At 39.5% G+C, this 25,122-nt stretch overlaps 1 protein-coding gene and 1 pseudogene across 5 annotated transcripts in view; one reads left to right on the top strand and one right to left on the bottom strand.

The window, feature by feature from the left end:
• Positions 1-25,122, bottom strand: part of ERC2 (ELKS/RAB6-interacting/CAST family member 2) — a 954,807-nt gene that overhangs the window by 292,275 nt on the left and 637,410 nt on the right. The window lies entirely within an intron of this gene.
• On the top strand, positions 9,128-12,438 carry LOC309638628 (large ribosomal subunit protein uL22m pseudogene; annotated as a pseudogene). Its single transcript has one exon. The product of its transcript is annotated as a large ribosomal subunit protein uL22m pseudogene (transcript).

The raw sequence follows: 25,122 nt of genomic DNA on the forward strand, positions 1-25,122 counted from the left end.
CCTGGCACAGAGTAGATAAATGTTTTTTGACTAAATGGGATACAACACTCAATGAACACCTATTTCATTGTTGGTTTTCTATTTAAAGGAAAGATCGAGCCTAGCAAAGGGCACAGACTCTGGAGTCAAAAGACCTGGGTTCAATTAAAAAAATGAAATCCTCCACTTCTGATGAGTGTGACCTTGGGCATGGGGGCGCGGTGGGGGAAGGGTTACGACTCCTGACTCTGCTCCTCTTCTGTCCAACAGGAGTCTTTAGGGGACTCAAAGGGAGCTTCTTAAAACTGGGGAGAGTTACACATATGTAAATTGTCCTTATTTTAGGCGTTTATGTAATTCTTTGTGACTAAATAGGGGGAAAGAGATTTTATCCTAGATACCATAAACACTTGTGGTGGGAAGAGGAAGTTGATGAAACTAGGGGCTGGGTAAACACTTAATTCCATTTGGAGAGTCTTTTAGAGGTTGAAATCTCTGTTTTAATAAAGATCATATTTATTAAGGAAATATGATCAAGGAAGTAAAATAGGCTTTGAGAAGTCTAGAAATAATTGCTAAATATAAATAGACATAAAAAGATATGCCTATATTCCTCTCTCTCAGACCTGTAATGCACCATATCAAATACAAACGCTCTCAGTATGGTTCTTACTTTGTTTTTCTCCTTTAAGAGCTTCAAAATTCCTAAACACAAATGGAGAAATGTCTGAGATTTTTTTTTTCAGATTAAGCTAAAATCAAGTGTCATCTGTGCCTTCACACTGCTGTTTTTATTTTGTGAGACATGCCAAACCCTATATTACCCCACCAGACCACAATTTTGAATATGGGACTTAATAAAAGAGTAAGAATCAACAATTAGAATATGGCCTAAAACAGTGAAATTCTTAGTTGTGGTCAATACCGAACATCAATATGGAATAAACTGAACATTTTTTGACATCTTTTAAATTTAAGGACCAGCTTTAAAAAAAAGAATCAAAATTTAGAAATAAGAGAAACCTAAACTCATTCTCCTTCCATTCCTTTAACTGTTTTGTTTTCTGGAGAGGGGCAAAGCGAGGAGTAGTTCACAGGGAAAACTCTGATTCTTCATCATATTGATTAGCACTCTGTAAGGGTAAAAAGTATGTGAAAATTATTCCCTCAGAGTTCTCAAAGTTAGTGCTTCCAGGGCTGGGCTTTCTCTTCAGACCCTCACCCACGACTGTGTATCTTATGTATCCATGCACATGGAGGACATAAAATACATGTCAAACAAAATAAAGCAAGTTATTAAGTACAACAAAACCCTAAATCTTGGTGGAAGTCAACAGATAAACAGACTATAACAGTAGAATAGTCTAAATACACAATGCATAATTCATGGCTAACCCAAGGCTGGGCTTGGGCAATATTTCACTGACTCCCCTTGCAGTCTTTGAGGTTAAGACTGGGCAAATTGCACTGCCTTTGCTAACTCAGCAAAACTCTGGACAATCAAAAAAGAAAATCCCATCTCTTCCAATAAGGGGAGCAGGCAAGAAGGCAGAGGGTGGAGAGGGTGTTGTTTAGTTCTTGAAGCTAGACATCGAAAAGTTGCTGTGTACTAAGCTATCCACTATATTTTTAATAGATAATTTTATTGTGGACAAATGTTTATGTCTTCTTTAGGCTACTGTGCTCCTAAAATGAAGAGAGCTGACCAACCTCTTTCCCCACACTCCATCACCCGCCCCTGTGCTCAGTTCACAGTAGGCATCCAATAAACATTTGCTGAAGAAACTTCCTTTGATTTCCATTTGTTGTCCACTGGATGCAGCAATGAAGTGCACCCGTGAATATACAATGCCCAATAACAACAATAATGGAAACCTGGATAAAATTCAACATCTTCATGCAAATTGGAATCTTAGACAATTTCTCACATTTATCATTTCCCAAAATATAGGATGAGCTAACAAATGAGTGTATATGATTTTTCCCAAAGCTGACAAGGCAAAACCAAGTCCTTGGCAGCTCTCCACTGGCCACAAATGAGGCTCTGTACTGCTAAGGACCACCAAGTCTTCCAGAGGCTAGAAAGCTGAATGGGTTGTGGGATACCATGTAGAGCGCAGTGTCATTTTGGCAATTAAGAAATAAGAGAGGAAAGGCAAATGTCAAGTCATCACCAGCAAAAGTTCATGTCTTACTGGTACATGGGCAAACCATGCTTGGTAGTGCTACAAGTCTGAGCCTTGGGCAGTAAATGGATATGTCCACATAATAATAGAATTTAAAAGAATGCTGTGGGGCTTCCCTGGTGGCGCAGTGGCTAAGAATCTGCCTGCCAATGCAGGGAACACGGGTTCGAGCCCTGGTCTGGGAAGATCCCACATGCCGCGGAGCGACTAAGCCCGTGAGCCACAGCTACTGAGCCTGCGCGTCTGGAGCCTGTGCTCCGCAACGGGAGAGGCCGCGATGGTGAGAGGCCCGCGCACCGCGATGAAGAGTGGCCCCTGCTCGCCACAACTGGAGAAAGCCCTCGCACAGAAACGAAGACCCAACACAGCCAAAAATAAATTTAAAAAAAAAAAAAGAATGCTGTGAACACAAAAAGGTGAGAACTACCCGATTAGCCTTTCTAAGCTAATGGATTTAACCAATCTTTAACATCTTCATTTGAGTACCTTTCAGTTGATTGTTTGCTAATGAAAAACCCAGGTGAACAGTCCAATTACAGAATGTCTGTGTCTTAGAGTGTCTATAGGACTGTTTTTGCCTAAGAGTGAGCAGAAAAGATACTGGGCCTGCTAAGTTTTTTTCCAGTGCCATGAAGAAGGTTTCCTTCACTGTTTAAACGTATAAAGGGGCAGTAGGAGGCCAAAAAAATGTGTTTTGATTGTTATACAAGTCATGTTAGTTTGACATATTGATTATATAAATATAATGATAACAAAATAATATTGTTAATAAAAAATTAAAATTAAAAACAAGTAGAAAAGCCTAGACAAAGCAGAAATAATTTATACTGAATCTGATGAAAAGGGTTGACACTATTCTTCCTATGAATAACCATATAATTTAGGGCCTCTGTCTGCACTTAGCCAAATTACTGAAAACCTTACTACATCATTAATGAATAAAGAGAAAGGCAGACTAACAGAAGAACTTGAGTGCTAGCTCAGAACTTTCAAAACATTTAGAAGATGGTGGTGACTGGAAATGTTTTAATACGTGATATGCCCAAGCAAAAATCCATGGGAAAATGCCTAGGTATAGGAATAATGCCAGATCTCTGCAACATAGGCAAACAAATTAGAATTTCTCTCTGGACCTTTAAAATATGTACTGAAAGCAAAACCATGTACCTTTCACAATATGGAAATAAAAAACAGTACTCTCACAAAATGTGCTTTCTCTACGTTGCACTTAATGTTATGGTACCAGCTTTTACTGGGGGTTGTTGCAGGAGACAGCTCTATGAAAACCACAACTGCATTTGCTGGAAAGGGCTGTTGAGGGCATTATCCATTATGTGGTTCAATATTCCTATAGAAAATCACACACAAGAAACTGTTTTTAATATCTGGTGCCAGGAAAATCTCTATCTCCAGGAACTGGTCCATTTCCTCCTTTCTAATAACAAAAATGGTACAATTTATCCTGTTTCCCTTTTTGCCCTGCCTGCCAGGGAGTTCAGGGCCAAACTTGATGACCAATCATAGTAATCAGAATGGACTTTGTGGTTAGCAGAGTTACTTCCTCCAGGTTTTCAAGGCTTTCATTTTCAATTTTTATTTTTTGTTAATCATGGTGTGTGTGTGTGTGTGTGTGCATATATATGTGTGTGTGTGTGTGTATGCACACACTTGAAGACATGGACTTTATTGTAACTTCAATTCCTATTTGGAAAATGATGAATTATGTTTACTGCATAAAAGTAAAAGATCCAGGAAGATGTAAAAATATGCTTTTTCTTAGTACAGATAGTTTTCACACACATATATGTGAGCATAAGTATCTTGTCTTTCTCTTTGGGAACAACCATTTCTACATAAGTTAAGTGCTAGTCAGTGTCACACCCAGACAAGTTTTATTCTGTTTATGGATTATTTCTTTGACAAAGTAATATATTCTTATTTACAGTTGATGCCTTTCAGAGAATTAACACATAATTCTGCAAAACTGTGTTAAACTCACGGTTATCAATGAAGTCCTTAAAGCTGGCTCTCATGGTTTGGCTGAACTCACAGAATCACTGCATAGAATTCATTTATGTTACGTATACCAAATGTTTGAAATGGACCATCATGTCATTTTCACTTTGCTTCAATGTTTTCTTTTTTCTTAAGCAATACATATGAAATTAATGGTTGATTTGTTTCAAATGGTCTATTTTCCTGCCCTGAGTCTGTTCTATTAGCCAGCTTACATTTAAACATATTTTAGTCATATAGGTTTTTCCACTGACTAATAAGCAAAATACAGCTTTACAAAATCCCAAGAAAAGTACATTAACTTTCTTTCAAATTGTTGTTTTAAAAAAGTGTTCCACATTGAATTCCCAAGCTTGGGACAGACCGGAAAGATCCCATGAGTTTTTAAACCATATTCATTTCCCTGAGCATGGGGGCTCTGCCTCCTGGATGGTACAATGCATTCAGTCCTCCTGTCAGTTAGAATTTAGGAAGTCATTTCTCTTTAATGGTTGCCAGACCTCCTGGATAAGCTGGGGCACTTTGCTTTGCCCTGGATCTCCACTGAGAATGGAACCTTCCTACTTACTTTCCCTTTCACCACCATGAGAACACTGGGATCCTGCTGGCATAAAACTGTTTTGACCCCTGAATCATAAAGCTGTACCTTAACAGTGAGATTGTTTGCAATTAAGTAACTGATCCTTTTCCTATTTAACTTGAGTCAGTTCATTTGATACTAACACCAGGCTTCTGTAAGCCCACCTCTCCACCCCCACCTCTTACTCCCTTGACAGGTCTCCAAGAGTATCTGGACAACTTTGTTCTTCAACTCTGCACATAACAAGAAACCAAGAGGCCACAGAGGGACTGGAGATCAGCACAGGGCCTGGAATCAGACAGACCCACCTCAGATTGAATCTGGGGTCTGACACTTACTAGCTAGACGACTTTGGGTAAGTTACTTACTTTGGTGGAATCTAAGTCTCTTTATCTGTAAAAGGTGGATACTAGTAACAGTACCTGCCTCACAGGATTGCTTCATTCATTTAGCAAACAATTACCCAGAATACCTACTATTTGCCAGGAACTGTGCTGGGCTCTAGATACACAGTCAGAATATAGATGGATCCTGCCCTCATGGAAAATACATAGTTACAATTTCTGTCAGTGCTCTAAAACAAAATGACAGAACTCTTTGGCAAGTATCAATGAGAAGTGGGGGGAAATGGCTTTACAGAGGGAAATCAAGGAAATCCTCTTGAGCAGGAAGCATTTAGGTTATGATCTGAAGCTATAATGGAGGAAGCAGACATAGGGCATGTGGAAGGGCATTCCAGGAAGGGGAACTGCATGCGTAAAAGCCCTAAGCAGGCAAAGCCTGGCTTTTTTGAGAAAGAAAGTGGACCACTGTGTCTTTTGTGGACTGTGTAAGAAGGCAGAACCTTCGAAACAAGGTTGGTGGATATCAGTGAAGATTCAATATGCAAAAAAAAAAAACCAAAAAAACAAAAAACCCACGATCCAGAGCTTAGAATAGATCAGGTGTCAGTAAACTACAGCTCATGGGCCCACTGCCTATTTCTGTAATCAAAGTTCCAATGGAACACAGCCACATTCATTTGTTTATGTGTTTCTATGGCTGCTTTCACACTACAACAGCAGAACTGAGTAGCTGCAACAGACCTGAAAGTCTAAAATATTTACTATCTGGTCCTTTAAGAAAAAGGTTGCCAACTCTGAGACAGAGTAATCCTCAATAAATGTTTAAATATAACAACAACAATAAAGTAAGCCCAGACTGTATGATTCCACTATATGACATTCTGGAAAAGGAAAAACTATGAAGACAGTGAAAAGATCAGTGGTTGCCAACGGTTAGGGAGAGCTAGGAATGAACAGGCGGAGCACACAGGATTTTAGGACAGTGAAACTACTCAGTATGATACGCTAATGGTGGATATATGTCATTATAAATTTGTCCAAGGCCAAAGTGTGTACAATACCAAGAATGGACCCTAAGGTAAACTATGGACTCTGGGTGATCATGATGTGTCAATGTAAGTTCATCAATTGTAGCAAATGTACAACTCTGGTGGGAGGTGTTGATAATGGAGGAGGCTATGCATGTGTGAGGGCAGGGAGTATATGGAAATTTTCTGTACTTTTCACTCAATTTGGCTGTAAACCTAAAACTGCTCTAAAAAGAAAAGCCTATTTTTTTTAAAGTAATATGATCTTCAGAAGCAGCACTTAATTGCTACAAAAAAGTGGGGGGAGGGGGAGGTAATTTTCTCTGTAATTCAGGCCCCAAACCTACTTTTTCTTGGATTCCACATAAAATACAGCAACTCAAATAAAGTCTCCTCTGAATATCAAGATGTGAATAAATGTAATTTTTAAGTAAAAAAAAAAGAAAAAAAGGTAAACCATCTTGCATATCCCTGGTAATCAGTAATGGGATTTCACTTGAAAATCTTCGGGAGATGGGTTAAAATGAAAATCCTGGAAAACCTACAATGCAGCAATATTGTAAAATTAAGATTGACAGACAAAATATTTAAAGATTTTTTAGAAATTATTTCTATTAATAGTGTGTGCACATTGGGCATATGAAATAAGAAACTTCTGCTTCCAGCATCATGGCTGACTATGATGCTATGAAGGGCCCTTTCAAAACATAATTTTTATTGCATTGTTGGGCTCATGGGAAGTAAGGAAAACCTCTAAAGGACTAAAATAAACAAACAAAACTCCAAAACTGAGCTGAAACCAGAATAGTGTGCTGAAAGCCCACATAAATAGCTGGGGTTGCTCTGAGAGCAAACAGCAAGGTCACTTGTACAACTGAGAGACTAATCCAGTGGCAAGTTGGAGGGGCTTAACCTGAAAGCCCTGATTAAACCAGGATTATTAAAAGAACTAAGTGGTCCTAGATTAGTAGCAGTCCTTGCTCCCAGAACAGGCAAAAACAAATTTTCTCTGGAGAAAAGAATCTCTATTTTAGTCACTTATGGCTCCCACTAATATTTGCCATTTATAAATCCACAAAGTTTACCAAGTATATAAGGAAACTAATCATCAATGAGGGAAAGACAGTAGAATTACCTGAGAATAAGTGTGAATTTAGATATACATACATAATGGCTTCAGATATTGTAATGATTAACTATAGACTATAAAATAGCTGTTTATAAAATGCTTAAAGAAATAAATAAAAGAATTAAATAAAAAGAGCATGCAAAAAAAGACTAGGAAGATTTGGAAAATCCAAACTAAACTCTGGACTTTGGAGGACAAAAAAATATAATTGTTAATCTAAAAACCTCAATGATGAACTAGTTTGCAAGGCAGAAATAGAGACACAGATGTAGAGAATAAACGTATGGCCACCAAGAGGAGAAAGTGGGGTACAGGAGGGGTGGGATGAACTGGGAGATTGGGATTGACATATATACACTAATATGTGTAAAATAGATAACTAATAAGAACCTGCTGTATAAAAAATAAATTAAATTAAATTTAAAAAAAAACACTCAATGATATGCTGAGAAACAACAACAACAAAAACAAAAAACAAAAAAACTCAATGAATGGGTTTAGTCACAGATTAGAGAGCACTGAAGAGAGAATGGGTGAACTGGAAGGAATAAATAGAGAAATAACCCAGAATACAGCTCAGAGAGACTAGAAGAGGGAAAGTGAGTATGGGATGTTAAGCAATATGGAGGACAGACACACATGTAATTGCAGTCCCATAAAGAGAGACACAAATGGTAGGTGATATTGGAAGACAGAACAGCTGAGAACTATACAGAATTGGTGAAAGATATGAATTCATACATATAGGAAGCAGAATAAATAAAATAAAATTTACATCCGTATATTATAGTAAGAATAAAAACAATCACAGAGGAAAGCTAGTCACTTATAATTAGCCAGATAGCACACGTTTCCACAGCAACAGCAGAACCTTGAAGTTAGTGAAATAATATATGGCTGACAGAAAACAACTTTCTACCTGAAACCAGTTGATTCAAGAATGAGGGTGAAATAAAAACATTTTCAGAGAAACAAAAATTGAAGAGTTTATCACCAACAGATCTACACCAAAAGAACTTCTAAAAGTATAAAGAATTATAAGCCAAGGGGGGGGAACCTTCAAGATGGCGGAGGAGTAAAACGTGGAGATCGCCTTCCTCCCTACAAATACATCAGAAATCCATCTACACGTGGAACAACTCCTACAGAACACCTACTGAATGCTGGCAGAAGACCTCAGACTTCCCAAAAGGCAAGAAACTCCCCACGTACCTGGGTAGGGCAAAAGAAAAAAGGAAAAACAGAGACAAAAGAATAGGGATGGGACCTGCACCTCTGGGAGGGAGCTGTGAAGGAGGAAAAGTTTCCACACACTAGGAAGCCCCTTCACTGGCGGAGACGGGGGGTGGTGGGGGGAAGCTTCGGAGCCACGGAGGAGAGCGCAGCAACAGGGGTGTGGAGGGTAAAGCGGAGCGATTCCTGCACAGAGGATCGGTGCCAACCAGCACTCACCAGCCTGAGAGGCTTGTCTGCTCACCCGCTGGGGCGGGTGGGGGGTGGGAGCTGAGGCTCCGGCTGCGGAGGTCAGATCCCAGGGAGAGGGCTGGGGTTGGCTGCGTGAACACAGCCTTAAGGGGGCCAGTGCACCACAGCTAGCCGGGAGGGAGTCCGGGAAAAAGTCTGCAACTGCCTAAGAGGCAAAAGACCATTGTTTCCGGGTCCGCAAGGGGAGGGGATTCAGAGAACCGCCTAAACGAGCTCCAGAGATGGGCATGAGCTGCGGCTATCAGCGTGGACACCAGAGATGGGCATGAAACGCTAAGGCTGCTGCTGCAGCCACCAAGAAGCCTGTGTGCAAGCACAGGTCACTATCCACACCTCCCCTCCCGGAAGCCTGTGCAGCCCGCCATTGCCAGGGTCCCATGATCCATGGACAACTTCCCCACGAGAACAGACAGTGCGCCTCAGGCTGTTGCAACATCATGCTGGCCTCTGCTGCCGCAGGCTTGCCCCACATTCCATACCCCTCCCTCTCTCCGGCCTGAGTGAGCCAGAGCCCCCTAATCAGCTGCTACTTTAACCCTGTCCTGAGGGAATAGCAGACACCCTCAGGCGACCTACACGCAGAGGTGGGGCCAAATCCAAAGCTGAACCCTGGGAGCTGTGAGAACAAAGAAGAGAAAGGGAGATCTCTCCCAGCACCCTCAGGAGCAGAGGATTAAATCTTCACAATCAACTTGATATGCCCTGCATCTCTGGAATACCTGAATAGACCACGAATCATCCCAAAATTGAGGCGGTGGATTTTGGGAGCAACTGTAGACTGGGGGCTAGCTTTCTGCATCTAATGTGTTTCCGGTTTTATGTTTATCTTAGTTTAGTATTTAGAGTTTATTATCATTGGTAGATTTGTTTATTGATTTGGTGGCTCTTCTCCTTTTTTTTTTTCCTTTTTATATATAGATATATATATTTTTTTCCATTTTCTCTTTTTGTGAGTGTGTATGTGTATGCTTCTTCGCGTGATTTTGTCTGTATAGCTTTGTTTTTACCACTTGCCTCAGGGTTCTGTCTGTCCGTTTTTGTTTTTTTTCTTTTTAGTATACTTTTTAGCACTTGCTACCATTGGTGGGTTTGTTTTTTGATTTGGTTGCTCTCTTCTTTCTTTCTTTCTTTTTTTTTTCTTTTTCTTTTTTTAATTACTTTTTAATTTTTTTATTTTTATTTTTAATAATTTTTTATTTTAATAACTTTATTTTATTTTATGTTTCTTTCTTTCTTTTTTTATCCCTTTTCTTCTGAGCTGTGTGGCTGAGAGGGACGTGGTGCTCTGGCCGGGTGTCAGGCCTGTGTCTCTGAGGTGGGAGTGACAAGTTCAGGGCATTGGTCCACCAGAGACCTCCCGGCTCCATGTAATATCAAATGGCGAAAGCTCTCTAAGAGATCTCCATCTCAACACTAAGACCCAGTTCCACTCAACAATCAGCAAACTACAGTGCTGGACATCCTATGCCAAACAACTAGCAAGACAGGAACACATCCCCACCCATTACCAGAGAGGCTGCTGAAAATCATAATAAGGTCACAGACACCCCAAAACACACCACCGGACATGGTCCTGCCCACCAGAAGGACAAGATCCAGCCTCATCCACCAGAACACAGGCACCAGTTCCCTCCACCAGGAAGCCTACACAACCCACTGAACCAACCTTAGCCACTGGGGGCAGACACCAAAAACAATGGGAACTACGAACCTGCAGCCTGCAAAAAGGAGACCCCAAACACAGTAAGTTAAGCAAAATGAGAAGACAGAGAAACACACAGCAGATGAAAAAGCAAGGTAAAAACCCACCAGACCAAACAAATGAAGAGGAAATAGGCAGTCTACCTGAAAAAGAATTCAGAGTAATGATAGTAAAGATGATCCAAAATCTTGGAAACAGAATGGAGAAAATACAAGAAACGTTTAACAAGGACCTACAAGAACTAAAGAGCAAACAAACAATGATGAACAACACAATAAATGAAATGAAAAATTCTCTAGAAGGAATCAATAGCAGAATAACTGAGGCAGAAGAACAGATAAGTGACCTGGAAGATAAAATAGTGGAAATAACTACTGCAGAGCAGAATAAAGAAAAAAGAATGAGAAGAATTGAGGACAGTCTTAGAGACCTCTGGGACAACATTAAATGCACCAACATTTGAATTATAGGGGTCCCAGAAGAAGAAGAGAAAAAGAAAGGGACTGAGAAAATATTTGAAGAGATTATAGTTGAAAACTTCCCTTATATGGGAAAGGAAATAGTCAGTCAAGTCCAGGAAGTGCAGAGAGTCCCATATAGGTTAAATCCAAGGAGAAACATGCCAAGACACATATTAATCAAACTATCAAAAATTAAATACAAAGAAAAAATATTAAAAGCAGCGAGGGAAAAACAACAAATAACATACAAGGCAATCCCCATAAGGTTAACAGCTGATCTTTCAGCAGAAACGCTGCAAGCCAGAAGGGAGTGACAGGACATATTTAAAGTGATGACAGGGAAAAACCTACAACCAAGATTACTATACCCAGCAAGGATCTCATTCAGATTTGACGGAGAAATTAAAACCTTTACAGACAAGCAAAAGCTAAGAGAATTTAGCACCACCAAACCAGCTTTACAACAAATGCTAAAGGAACTTCTCTAGGCAGAAAACACAAGAGAAGGAAAAGACCTACAATAACAAACCCAAAACAATTAAGAAAATGTTAATAGGAATACACATATCGATAACTACCTTAAATGTAAATGGATTAAATACTCCAACCAAAAGACACAGACTGGTTGAATGGATACAAAAACAAGACCTGTATATATGCTCTCTAAAAGAGACAGACTTCAGACCTAGGGATGCATACAGACTGAAAGTGAGGGGATGGAAAAAGATATTCCATGCAAATGGAAATCAAAAGAAAGCTGGAGTAGCAATTCTCATATCAGACAAAATAGACTTTAAGATAAAGACTATTACAAGGGACAAAGAAGGACACTATGCTCAGAGGCTTCCGAAGAGAGAGGGAGAAAGATGGCGGAGGCAATACTGGATCATCTGGGTGCGTTATGGATGCAGAATCTGAGAGGGAAGCTGGCCTTGGGAAAATCTACTATTCTCAAAGACAAATAAAGTACAGCAAAGACAAGATGTGGTATTTGGCAAAATTGATACAAAGAATGTCCACTGACCAGGCTCTGGCTCAGCTGAATTCAGTGACACAAAAGGGGCCCAGATAATTAAAGAGGTTCTCTTAGAAGCACAAGATATGTCAGTGAGAGACCACAGTGTGGAATTCAGATCCAATTTATATATAGCTGAGTCCACCTCAGGGCGAGGCCAGTACCTGAAATGCATCCAGCACCACGGCAGAGGTTGCTTTGGGATTATGGAGAAGGTTTTTTGCCATTATTTTGTGAAGTTTGTGGAAGGCCCTCCACCTCCAACTGAGGCACCAAAGACAGCAGTCGCCCACGCCAAAGAGTATATCCAGGAGCTTCGCAACTGGACCATCATTCACACTCTATGATGGGGGTATTAAGACTCCACAGTGTATATATTTTACCATTTACTTCCTAAAACCAACAAAAATTAAAGACAGATGCTTTTTATGATTTGTCATTGAATTACTGAAATATGAAGTACAACTGCTAGTTTTACATGAATATTTATAAAGCTCTGTCCACCTCTCTTGAGCCTCTGGGTATATTTTACGTATTTGCAACTAGGAAGGAGAAATCAGCTTTAAACGTAGTGACACACTATATAATTCAGAATGCTTTTTTGAGTGCTGTTTGAAAGGAATGTTAGCTTTCTAGCTTGTGCCCTGCTGGTGGTAGTTTTGATACTGGACTTGAGTAGAAAGTTATAGGATAAGAAAGTTTGTCCTTATTATTTCACTTGATTTCTCTCCTGGAACTGGGGGAGGGGGTGGTAGAGGGGAGCATCCCTGCACATTGTTTCAGTGCAGTATTTTAGGGCATTCTGTAGTTCAGTTTTTCCTTTCACTGTTGGCATGGGCCAGTGGACGACGGATTATATTTTCCTTTACTGTTTTAGCAGTAACTTGAAACTACAGGAGTTTATTAGATATATTAATCTAAAACTCCAAAAACCATTTCACTTAGACTGTTCTATTTTGCTTAAATAATGACTATTTTTATGTCTCCTACCAACAATGTTTACTATTGCTTGGCTGTCTAGTTTAGGATTGATTCATTTTCCAGAGTGAATTCAATTACGGAGAGAGGAACTGAACCAGTCTCAGCCTTGCACTCTAAAATAATTGATATGTTTAGGACATTCCACCTGAAAGCGGAAGAATACACTTTCTTCTCAAGTGCACACGGAATGTTCTCCAGAATAGACCACATCTTGGGTCACAAATCAAGCCTTGGAAAATTTAAGAAAACTGAAATCATATCAAGCATCTTTTCCGACCACAACACCATGAGATTAGAAATGAGTTACAAGACAAAAACAGTAAAAAACAGGACTACATGGAGGTTAAACAGTGCACTGCTAAATAACCAAGAGATCACTGAAGAAATCAAAGAGGAAATCAAAAAATACCTAGAGACAAATGACAACAAAAACACAACAATCCAAAACCTATGGGACGCAGCAAAAGCAGTTCTAAGAGGGAAGTTCATAGCAATTCAAGCTCACCTCAAAAAACAAGAAAAATCTCAAATAAACAATGTAACCTTACACCTAAAGCAATTAGAAAAAGAAGAACAAAGAAAACCCAAAGTTAGTAGAAGGAAAGAAATCATAAAGATCAGAGCAGAAATAAATGAAATAGAAACAAAGAAAGCAATACCAAAGATCAATAAAACTAAAAGCTGGTTCTTTGAGAAGATAAACAAAATCGATAAACCTTTAGCCAGATTCATCAAGAAAAAAAAGGGAAAGGATGCAAATCAGTAGAATTAGAAATGAAAAAGAAGAAGTTACAACAGACACCGTAGAAATACAAAGCATCCTAAGAGACTACTACAAGCAACTCTATACCAATAAAATGAACAACCTGGAAGAAATGGACAAATCTTTGGAAAAGTACAACCTTCCAAGATTGAACCAGGAAGAATTAGAAAATATAAACAGACCAATCACAGGTAATGAAATTGAAACTGCAATTAAAAATCTTCCAACAAACAAAAGTCCCGGACCAGATGGCTTCACAGGCGAATTCTATCAAACATTTAGAGAAGAGCTAACACCTATCCTTCTCAAACTCTTCCAAAATATAGCAGAAGGAGGAATACTCCCAAACTCATTCTACGAGGCCACCATCACCCTGATAACTAAACCAGACAAAGATGTCACAAAGAAAACTACATGCCAATATCAATGATGAACATAGATGCAAAAATCGTCAACAAAATAATAGCATACAGAATCCAACAGAACATTAAAAGGATCATACACCATGATCAAGTCGGGTTTATCCCAGGGATGCAAGGATTCTTCAGTATACGCAAATCAGTCAATGTGATAAACCATATTAACACATTGAAGGAGAAAAACCATATGATCATCTCAATAGATGCAGAAAAAGCTTTTGACAAAATTCAATATCCATTTATGGTAAAAACTCCCCAGAAAGTAGGCACAGAGCAAACTTCCCTCAACAAAATAAAGGCCATATATGACAAACCCAAAGCTAACATCGTTCTCAATGGTGAAAAACTGAAACTATTTCCTCTAAGATCAGGAACAAGACAAGGTTGTCCACTCTCACCACTATTATTCAACATAGTTTTGGAAGTTTTAGCCACAGCAGTCAGAGAAGAAAAGGAAATAAAAGGAATCCAAATTGGAAACGAAGAAGTAAAGCTGTCACTGTTTTCAGATGACATGATACTATACACAGAGAATCCTAAAGATGCTACCAGAAAACTACTAGAACTAATCAATGAATTTGGTAAAGTAGCAGGATACAAAATTAATGCACAGAAATCTCTTGCATTCCTATACGCTAATGATGAAAAATCTGAAAGAAAAATTAAGGAAACGCTCCCATTTACCACTGCAACAAAAAGAATAAAATACCTAGGAATAAACCTGCTTAAGGATGTGAAAGACCTGTATGCAGAAAACTATAAGACACTGATGAAAGAAATTAAAGATGACAGAAAGAGATGGAGAGATATACCATGTTCTTGGATTGGAAGAATCAATATTGTGAAAATGACTATACTACCCAAAGCAATCTACAGATTCAGTGCAATCCCTATCAAACTACCAATGGCATTTTTCACAGAACTAGAATAAAAAATTTCACAATATATATGGAAACACAGAAGACCCTGAATAGCCAAAGCAATCTTGAGAAAGAAAAACAGAGCTGGAGGAATTAGACTCCCAGACTTCAGACTATACTACAAAGTAATCAAGACAGTGTGGTACTGGCACAAAAACAGAAATATAGATCAATGGGAAAGGATAGGAAGCCCAGAGATAAACCCATGCACCTATGGTCACCTTATTTTTGATAAAGAAGGCAAGAATACACAATGGAGAAAAGACAGCCTCTTCAATAAGTGGTGCTGGGAAAACTGGACAGCTACATATAAAAGAATGAAATTAGAACACTCCCTAACACCATGCACAAAAATAAACTCAAAATGGATTAAAGACCTAAATGTAAGAACAGACACTATAAAACTCTTAGAGCAAAACATAGGCAGAACACTCTATGACATACATCACAGCAAAATCCTTTTTGACCCACCTCCTAGAGAAATGGAAATAAAAACAAAAATAAACAAATGGGACCTAATGACACTTAAAAGCTTTTGCAAAGCAAAGGAAACTACAAACAAGATGAAAAGGCAACCTTCAGAATGGGAGAAAATATTTGCAAACGAATCAATGGACAAAGGATTAATCTCCAAAATATATAAACAGCTCATGCAGCTCAGTATTAAAAAAACAAACAACCCAATCCAAAAATGGGCAGAAGACCTAGATAGACATTTCTCCAAAGAAGACATACAGATTGCCAACAAACACATGAAAGGATGCTCAGCATCACTAATCATTAGAGAAATGCAAATCAAAACTACAATGAGGTATCACCTCACACCAGTTAGAATGGGTATCATTAGAAAATCTACAAACAACAAATGCTGGAGAGGGTGTGGAGAAAGGGAACCCTCTTGCACTGTTGGTAGGAATGTAAATTGATACAGCCACTATGGAGAACAGTATGGAGGTTCCTTTAAAAACTAAAAATAGAACGACCATACGGCCCAGTAATCCCACTACTGGACATATATCCTGAGAAAACCATAACTCAAAAAGAGTCATGTACCACAATGTTCACTGCAGCTCTATTTACAATAGACAGGACATGGAAGCAACCTAAGTGTCCATCGACAGATGAATGGATAAAGAAGATGTGGCACATATATACAATGGAATATTACTCAGCCATAAAAAGAAATGAAATTGAGTTATTTGTAGTGAGGTGGATGGACCTAGAGACTGTCATACAGACTGAAGTAAGTCAGAAAGAGAAAAACAAATACCGTATGCGAACACATACATATGGAATCTAAAAAAAAAAAAAAAAAAGGTTCTGGTGAACCTAGGGGTGGGACAGGAATAAATGTGCAGACGTAGAGAATGGACTTGAGGACACGGGGAGGGGGAAGGGTAAGCTGGGACAAAGTGAGAGAGTGGCATGGACATATATACACTACCAAATGTAAAACAGCTAGCTAGTGGGAAGCAGCTGCATAGCACAGGGAGATCAGCTCGGTGCTTTGTGACCACCTAGAGAGGTGGGATAGGGAGGGTGGGAGGGAGACGTAAGAGGGAGGGGATATGGTAATATATGTATATATATAGCTGATTCACTTTGTTATAAAGCAGAAACTAACACACCATTGTAAAGCAATTATACTCCAATAAAGATGTTAAAAAAAAAAGAATTATAAGCTAAGAAGGAAAGTTTGAGATGTAAGAAGAAATGAACAAAGAACATTATTTTAAAAAATATTTTTGTATATATTTTTATATAAAAATAAAAAATTTTTGTTTATAAAAAAAGGTTTGTTTATAATTGCGAATGTTTTTTAAAAAATAATGTCTAATCTTAATATAATATAATAATATAATTTTTTAAAACAATGTCTAATGTTAATCAAAGAAAGCATAATTAAAGTACTAGAAAAGAACATGTAAGTAGGAGGGTGATAAACAGAGTTAACTTGTTTTATGATCTTTATGTTGCTTAGAAGAGGGAATTCACTGGCCACACAGTCAGGGATGGAGGCCATGCACAATTCAGTCACACAGTCTTCTCACCAAGGCTTATCCAACTACAACCAAGCCAAGTACCAAATCTGCCCACAACAAAGGCCAATACTGAGCCCTGGGTAGACTAACAAGCTACCTAGGGAAATACTGATGACATTAGAGGTCTCTGGCTTTGAAGAGGTCAGTGCTTTGACTTAAATAGGATACAATCTTCCCTTTATGGATTTAACTTCTCTTCTTCAGCACTTCTTCCAGGACCACAATTCTTAGACATACACAATGCCTTATCTATCACATGACAGCCTTCACAACATCACCTCCAACCATGAGACACATTTGACCATTAATGGGCCCATAACCTAGAAATGCTGATTTAGTACCAAAGCAGGGGGACAACACCCAAGGAGGCTGGGTTGCCGTCCTAAAGGAATGCAGTGTATGTCTTAAATCACAGGTCAATATATGGTGCCATCTCCCCTATAGTAAGGATACATGGATCAGGAAACTGAGAAGAGGAGGTGGGAGTGGTCTCTCTCACTTAACCACCTAATAACGCACTAGAAGAAGGTTGCTTTCACCAAAGAACATTATCATGGTGTGATGAATTAGAAGCTTAAATGGTCCCATGGCCATTTTGAGCTTCTCATCCCACTGAACCAATGAAAGGGTGTCACCATTTTTGTTATGCAATGGGTGAAAGGAAGGAGATATACAGAACCCAAGTATTCACGGGGATACCCTTAAATGAAAGTGTAAAACTGTGGCAACCCAATAAGTCCAGGCCATCAAGGACTTAGATCTTACAGGAAAGAAGGTATGGATCACCCAATGAAGTCATGAACCCTATCCAGCTGAAGTGCCAGCAGAAGGTATGGGGATCATACAAGAGGTGATGGAAGAAGGAAACCATGGTTACCAACAAGGCTTCATGGCCAGCTATAGAGATGGGGACTACAGCAGTTATGTTTGTTTCACTAAATCATTTCTTTTCTCCCTTTTACCCTCTGCTACCTTACAAGACTGGTGGTAGTTCAAGTTTTAGATAGGAATATGACATAATTGACATTGGCTCACAATGACACAGGAGCTGAGGTGACTTCATTCTGTGTTGGGATTGCTAACTTTTCACATGAAGGAAGGTTGAGAGTAGATGCCAGGAGGTGAGTGGAATTAACTATGCCAGGTATTTTCCATTTGTCCCTCTGGATCCATCTCCATTCTTCTCTCCTTGCTTCCTTCCCCACAGGTTGATGTACTCAGGTCACATCAGTGTGCTCTCTGCCCTCGGGCTTCCAGTAGAATTAAGCTAATTGGATTGCAGGCAGGAGAGTGAGGTCAGCACATTTATTTCTCTGGTTCCCTCCCTGTGAGTTCACTTCAGACTAGCTGTGTCCCTTGACAGAAGGTTACTATCCCTCTCAAAGCAGCCCCATGTGACTCTCTTTTTCCAGGTTCTGGGAACCTCTCCTTCCCTTGTCTCTTTGGGCCTAGAAATGGTGACATTTCTGCCGCTATAGCCTGGGGTTCCTGCACAAGCCCTAATTGTTCCTCTATACCATACCTTTGGAATTAATTCCTTTGTAAATAAATGCTTCTTGAATTATCTTAATTTGAAATATCTGTTTCTATTGAGGCCCTGATTGACCTACTCACTGTGATTCCATGTTATATAACACAATGTCTGTGAACAACCCCTACACGGAGAGATTTTTTTTTAAACACCCATAAACCCAGCGACCTGGGTAATTTGTTATGGAAACAAAACTGATTAACTGTTTGGCAGTACCAGATGGGCTCAGAAAAGGTTGCTATAAGAACACTTTCTGGGTAACCAGGAAAAAGAAGGTCCAAGATGGATATGAAAAGTCAGGAACTCTCTACTTCTGGCCACTATAAGGCAGTTGCTATAGAAAGCCAAATGTCCAAAAGTTTGCTAAAGCCCAGATTACTAAGTTAAGAGAAATGTTAACACAACTTAGTAGTAACTTGCCTGAGGACCAACTTGCTTAGAAAAATTTGGATAGGCTGTAATTTATAATAAAATGGGCAACTGATCAGATACTCAGAGGGAACCTGAATATTTCTCAAAGATGAAGGTTCTCAAACTCTGAGTATACATCGGTATCACCTGGCATCAGGACAGGGTATATTATGGCAGGGTTCAGAGCAAAATGAAAATGTAGGCCTGTTGCTAAGAAATTATTAAGAATTCCAAGATGACAGCAGAACCATTAAACCAAGCACAAGGCTCTTTTAAAACCCCAGTCCTGTGTGACTGCACAAATCACATGGCTATGAAGCCAGCCCTACTTGGAGAGCTTGTTACCACACAGATCGCTGCACCCCACTCCCAGAGCTTCTGATTCAGTAAGCCTGGGATGAAGCCCAAGAATTTGCATTCCTAACAAATCCTGGGTGATGCTGGCCCTGCTGGCCCGGGGATCACACTCCAAGGACCACTACCCTAGAGAACATAAAAGTGGGAAAAAAACATCAGGAGGAAATGAACATATAACTAATATATTTAAGGCCCAAGCTGATCGTATGAATAGATTTTGTATTGGATATCACAGTATGTATATCAAAAATTCACAGAAAGTTAAATTTACTCATTTAATTTATAGATACAAATTTAATATCCCAAATAATATTAACTGCTTATACCACATTTAAATATTCCTTTTTTCAACAAACGCTTATTAAATGTTTACTATGTGCCAGGGTACTATGCTTGCTCATTCATTATCTATGAATAGGTCATAAATAATTGAGGATATTATTTAGAATAGTGATCTCAAGTGTCAGGGAGAAGGAGATCAGAGTTGGGATGAGGGAGACCCCCCCCCCCTTCCCACCAGGCAGGGAAATAGAAGAAGGAAAAACTGCATCATTTTTTATAAGCATATGTCTATTGTATGCTTATCAAGAAAATATAGTTTAACAAAACCATCTTAGTTTTGATCAACTAACACATGACATCGAAAATGCATCATGGCTGAGTGATTTCTAAAAGGTAGAGAATGCCTTATTTCAAATAAGGATGAGATATTAGGTTTTCACAGGTGACCTATAAAAAGTTTATTAAGAATTAAAAACTTGTATCATATGTTGAACTACCCACTGTATAAACACACACACACAAAAACCTTCAGAAGTTTTCAAATACTCTACTTGGAATAACCAAGTTATTAGCTGAGAAAATCGGCAAGTCCAGGGTGATTTTTTTCTGAAGGATTAACGAAAAGTCAGACACCTTTTACAAAGAAGATTAAATCACCCCACTGTTACTTACAAAGTCTCACAAAGCCACCGACAATTTATGTTCACAAACGCCTCCTGCTTCACAGCCTGTTAAGAGCCCATACCAGCTTCAGTGTTCTGGTTTCTCCTCCTGGATGTACAGTGTGGCTGGCTGTTGACTATTCATCATTATGATTTCAAAGGATGAAAAGTTTGCTCATGTGGAATGTAGGTATTCTTGACCTCTGAAATCCATTGTTCTGAAGCCAGAAAAAAATATTTCTCATACTAAACAAATCTGATAAGGTCATGTCTGGCTTCAAAGAAAGATCAGCAACCGACTGCACAATAGTCTACAATTTCTAATATATTCTTCTCTCTAGGCCTCGAGTGTTGATAATTAACTGCCTACTATTCCAACCTGAATTTATTGCCTTTCTATTGTAATTTTGGTACAATTAAGTAATTGTTATTGTAAAAAATTTTAATCACATTGAGAAAATAAAGTGATTTTTTTTCCCCACAACCTTCCTATCCCCCACTTGTACATAAAAAAGATGAAAATATATGTACATTACAAGAGTTTACTGGGAAGAATGCTACTGAAGAATGCTAAGAAAACTTTATGCTAGACTTTTAAAACATTATAATTAATAAGGGAAACCCCAGTTTCCAATGAAAATCTTCAAATCAAAAGTATTTTCAACAGATGAATATTTACTATGAGATTCTGGTAATGTTTTTTGCAAGGGCATTGCTTTTATTTTTCAAGCAAAGATCAAAAATATTTTGTATCTGGTCCCCTGTTGATTTATATCACTTTAACTGCCAATATTTTTTAATTCACAATGAAATTGCACAGAGCTCAATTTATAAATATTTGTCTATAAAGTTAACAACTGTGAACTGTAGTGGTGTGTCAAACTATAAACAAAGTCATGGAATATTGGTTCATTTTGAGAACAGATGTTGGGCCATCTCCATGATGGAGTTGATTGCAGTAGACACAGTAATGATTTAGTTTCTTTCTTTCTAGCAACTTTTAAAACACACAGGTAAGTCTAGGGAAAGCAAAGCCTGTACTTGAGTCCCCATTCTCCATTTCTGCCACAGTTGCAGACATCACTAAATGATCCTAGAACTTCTTCAGTTCTCAGACCAGCCTTGGTACAGATCTCATCACAGCACTCTGGCAGTCACTATCAATTGACTGGAAGAAGTACAAGCTCAAATTATTTTCTCTGTGTTTAAATCTTGTATCCTGTAGTGGTTCTCAAATATTTTCATGTGTAGCATATTTTCAAATATTAGAAAGCTTGGTAGCACTCTCAAAGGGATTAAAAGATTGAAAACAATTACAAGTAATTTTCAACAACAATAATAATCTAATCTGTCACTGCCTTACAATGTCTAGCAAAGCAGCCACGATTGACCAGTTATTCACTTTGTATCCAGGTTACCCTTGACGGGTAATTATTTACAGCTTTGGTTTAATGGATATTGTACCCATTAAGCATGCCATGTTCCTTTAGGCCCTGCTGGTACTCTGCTTAGGAGAACAGACTCTGCTATCAAAACAATGGGGTACGATGCTGTCATTTTACCTAGAGAAAGAACACTCTGGCCAGTGAATGGTCACCTAATCCCAGAGACAGAGAGAATGATTAGGAAATCTGCTGGGTTTTCCAGGCTATTGAACACAATAGGCAGGTAAACTCAAATACCTGTTTTATTTTCCTTAGCTCCTTCAATTCTCTCAGTGTCCCATAAGAAAACTGAGGCTCAGAGAGGTTAGCTCCTTGCCCTATGACCCACTGTGAAGAAGTGACAGAGACACGACTCCAACCAGGAGACAGGGCCGACTTCAAAACCAGCGTGCTTAGCCTCTCTGCCCTCTGATGACTAACAGAATCCAGTCTCCTTCTGCAGTGGGAGTGGATCTTGAAAACCAACAGTAACAACCGGCAAAATGAAATAGCCACCATCACTCTTCCCACTGCTTCAGTCAGAGCACGTTTTTTTTTTTTTTTTTTTGAGGGCAGGCAATCCACTTTGTCCTTGGACCAGGTGTCTGAAAGCATCAGTTTCTTCAGCTTCCTTCGAGAAGTCTCCCACTTGAAATATGATAACTTACTGGAGATAAAGTGGATGATAGAGCTTTACTAATGTTATAAGCCACAGGAAACATAATATGAATTAGTATCGGGATTACCTACATTTAGCTCCCCCACCTTCACACAGGAGCAATACTTTTACTCTCACTTTACAAGTGAAACAATTGAGGAAAGAAGAGAGAGACTACTAAGTTTAATTATGCATCTACATGTCAATACTCATGTGACATACATGAGCTCCTTTAATCGTCACAATATGTACCAGGTATATATTTTTAATATCTTCTGGTTAATTTTTATTACCATGTCATCAACTATATGTTTTATGTGTTTAATTTGTTTATTATCTGTGTCATGCTCACCCCCATTAGACTCTATTCGGTAAGGGATTCTGACTTTGGTCTGTTTCATCTACTGCTATATCCCTAATAGTGCATGGCACATGGTAGATGTCCAATAAATATCGGTTGAATGATTGAATGGACACTCAGTGAGATTCAATAACTTGCCTGAGGTCACACAGTTTGGAAATTAGTCCTCTGTCATGTGTACCCAATTGCCACATGAACACCCCAACTCTGGGCTCAGGGCTATGTGAATGATTGAACAGTCCCACCAGGAGACAGACGGCTGGGGCAGCATAATAAGGATATCACTTGGCAGTGCATTTCACAGGAATAATGGCACCCTTTGACCACGGGTGTCCTGAAAATATTGCTTCTTCACAATAAAAAAAAAAAAAGAAGAAGAAGAAAGAAGTTTATCAAAGAGATAGCAGCTATATCCTCAGATTTAGGAAACCCTAAAACAAACAGCCCTGATGGGATTACACTGCAGGTGCAGGAGACTGCCCACGATTCCTCCTTGCTACTTCCCTCCTAATCTTCAGCCTCTGTCTGGTTCACATGGATGCAACTCGACTCAACAAACTCTGACTCAGGGCCACTCTGTGTCACCTGCAGGTGGTAACTGGGGAAGATGCATCCCAGTTCTTAAGTAACTCACAGTCTACGACAAGGAGAAAGTCAGTGAAACACCTAGGTTTAATATGAAGCATCATGAAAATGATAAAAACAACATACAGCAGGAGTACAAAGGAAAGAAAGTCTGGCTATGTGAAGGCTGCATCTAGGAAGATTTCAGGGAGCGGAGGAGGCGGTATGTGACCTGGGCTAAAGAAGAGGGTCACTACTGCAAGGAAAACAAAACCCCAAAGTCACCACCAAGCTGAAGCAGGGTAATTATGGATTCCTGGAGTTCAAAGCAAAATTGAGAGGCAGTAGAATTTAGCCCAGTTGTTCTCATCTGGCATAAATAAGGGGTGACTGCCCCACAGGGGACATTTGACAGTGTCTAGAGACATCTGTCACAACTACAGGGTGCTACTGATGTCTAGTGGGTAGAGGCCAGGAATGCTACTAAGCATCCTACAATGCACACTGCAGCCCCCCTGAAACCCCCAACAAGGAATTATTCAGGCCAAAATGCCAATAGTGGCAAGGTTGAGGAAGCTTGGCTTAGAGTAACGAACAGGAGCTTTGAAGGCAAAGAGACCTGGGTTGGAGTCCCAGCTCTGCCCCTAAGTACTTCAAATGGCTACTTAGTAGCCAAGAGGAAAACAACATATCCTCACTGAGCTTCAGTGAGGATATGTTCATTTGTTAAATGGGAAATGCCAGTAGTGCCTACCTCACAATGGCCACTCCTCATTCAGCAGATATGACTAAAGGGTCTCCTATGTCATTGCTCCCCAACCTTTTTGGTACCAGGGACCAGCTTCATGGAAGACAATATTTCCACGGACTGGGGGCAGGGTGGGGGAGGATGGTTCAGGCGGTAATGGGAGCGATGGGGAGTGGCAGATGAAGCTTCGCTCGCTCTCCCACCGCTCACCTCCTGCTGTGCGGCCCGGTTCCTACCAGGCCACGAACCAGTGCCGCTCTGCGAACCTGGGGGTTGGGGATGCCTGTCCTATGTGCCAGGCACTATACTAGGTCCCAGGATACTAGAGTGGGTAAAATGAATGTAATCCCCATCCGCATGGAACTTATCATGGAAATCAGGCATAGAAGTGAGCAATAATAATAAAGAGGTAGAGATGCTACTGGAGAGATGTGTTAAAGGTGAAAGAAGTCCTAGGAAGGAACAAATACCCTAGACAAGAGGGATCAAAGAAGACTTCTTGGTAAAAATAGCATTTAATTGGACATACGGAGGCTGGTGAAGGGTTACTCAAGCAAAGAGGGGCAGATTAAGTGCAATAACAAATGTGAAACCCTTATTACAGTACCTAGCACAATGTAAGCATTCCATGATGGGAATTATTCTGAATGTCCTAAAGAGGCACACTATGTATACAATGGATTCTATTTTTCAGTAGGGATCATTTTAATATGGTGGAGACTGCTAAATGTTTACCAAACTGTGTTTTCTCCTTCTTAGGTACTTGGCTCCCTGGCGAGACATTCTATGAGACCTTGCAGTTAGATATGGCCGTGGACCAAGTTCTTGTCAGTAGAATGTGAGAAGGTCAAAGGACATGATTCCTGCATAACATTCTTGTTCCTTTCTGACTGCTAAATAGGGATGTAGCCCAGCCCAATTTCAGCCATGCTAGGGCTGGGTAGGCAAAATTTTTCTGTAAAGGTTCAGTTAGTAAATATGTTCAGCTTTGTGGGTCATATGATCTCTGTCACAATTACTCAACTCTTCTGTTGTAGCACAAAAGTGCCTACAATATACAACAAATGACCATGC

The sequence above is a fragment of the Balaenoptera physalus genome (assembly GCF_965194825.1).
Source record: "Balaenoptera physalus genome assembly, chromosome: 11".
NCBI lineage: Eukaryota > Metazoa > Chordata > Mammalia > Artiodactyla > Balaenopteridae > Balaenoptera > Balaenoptera physalus.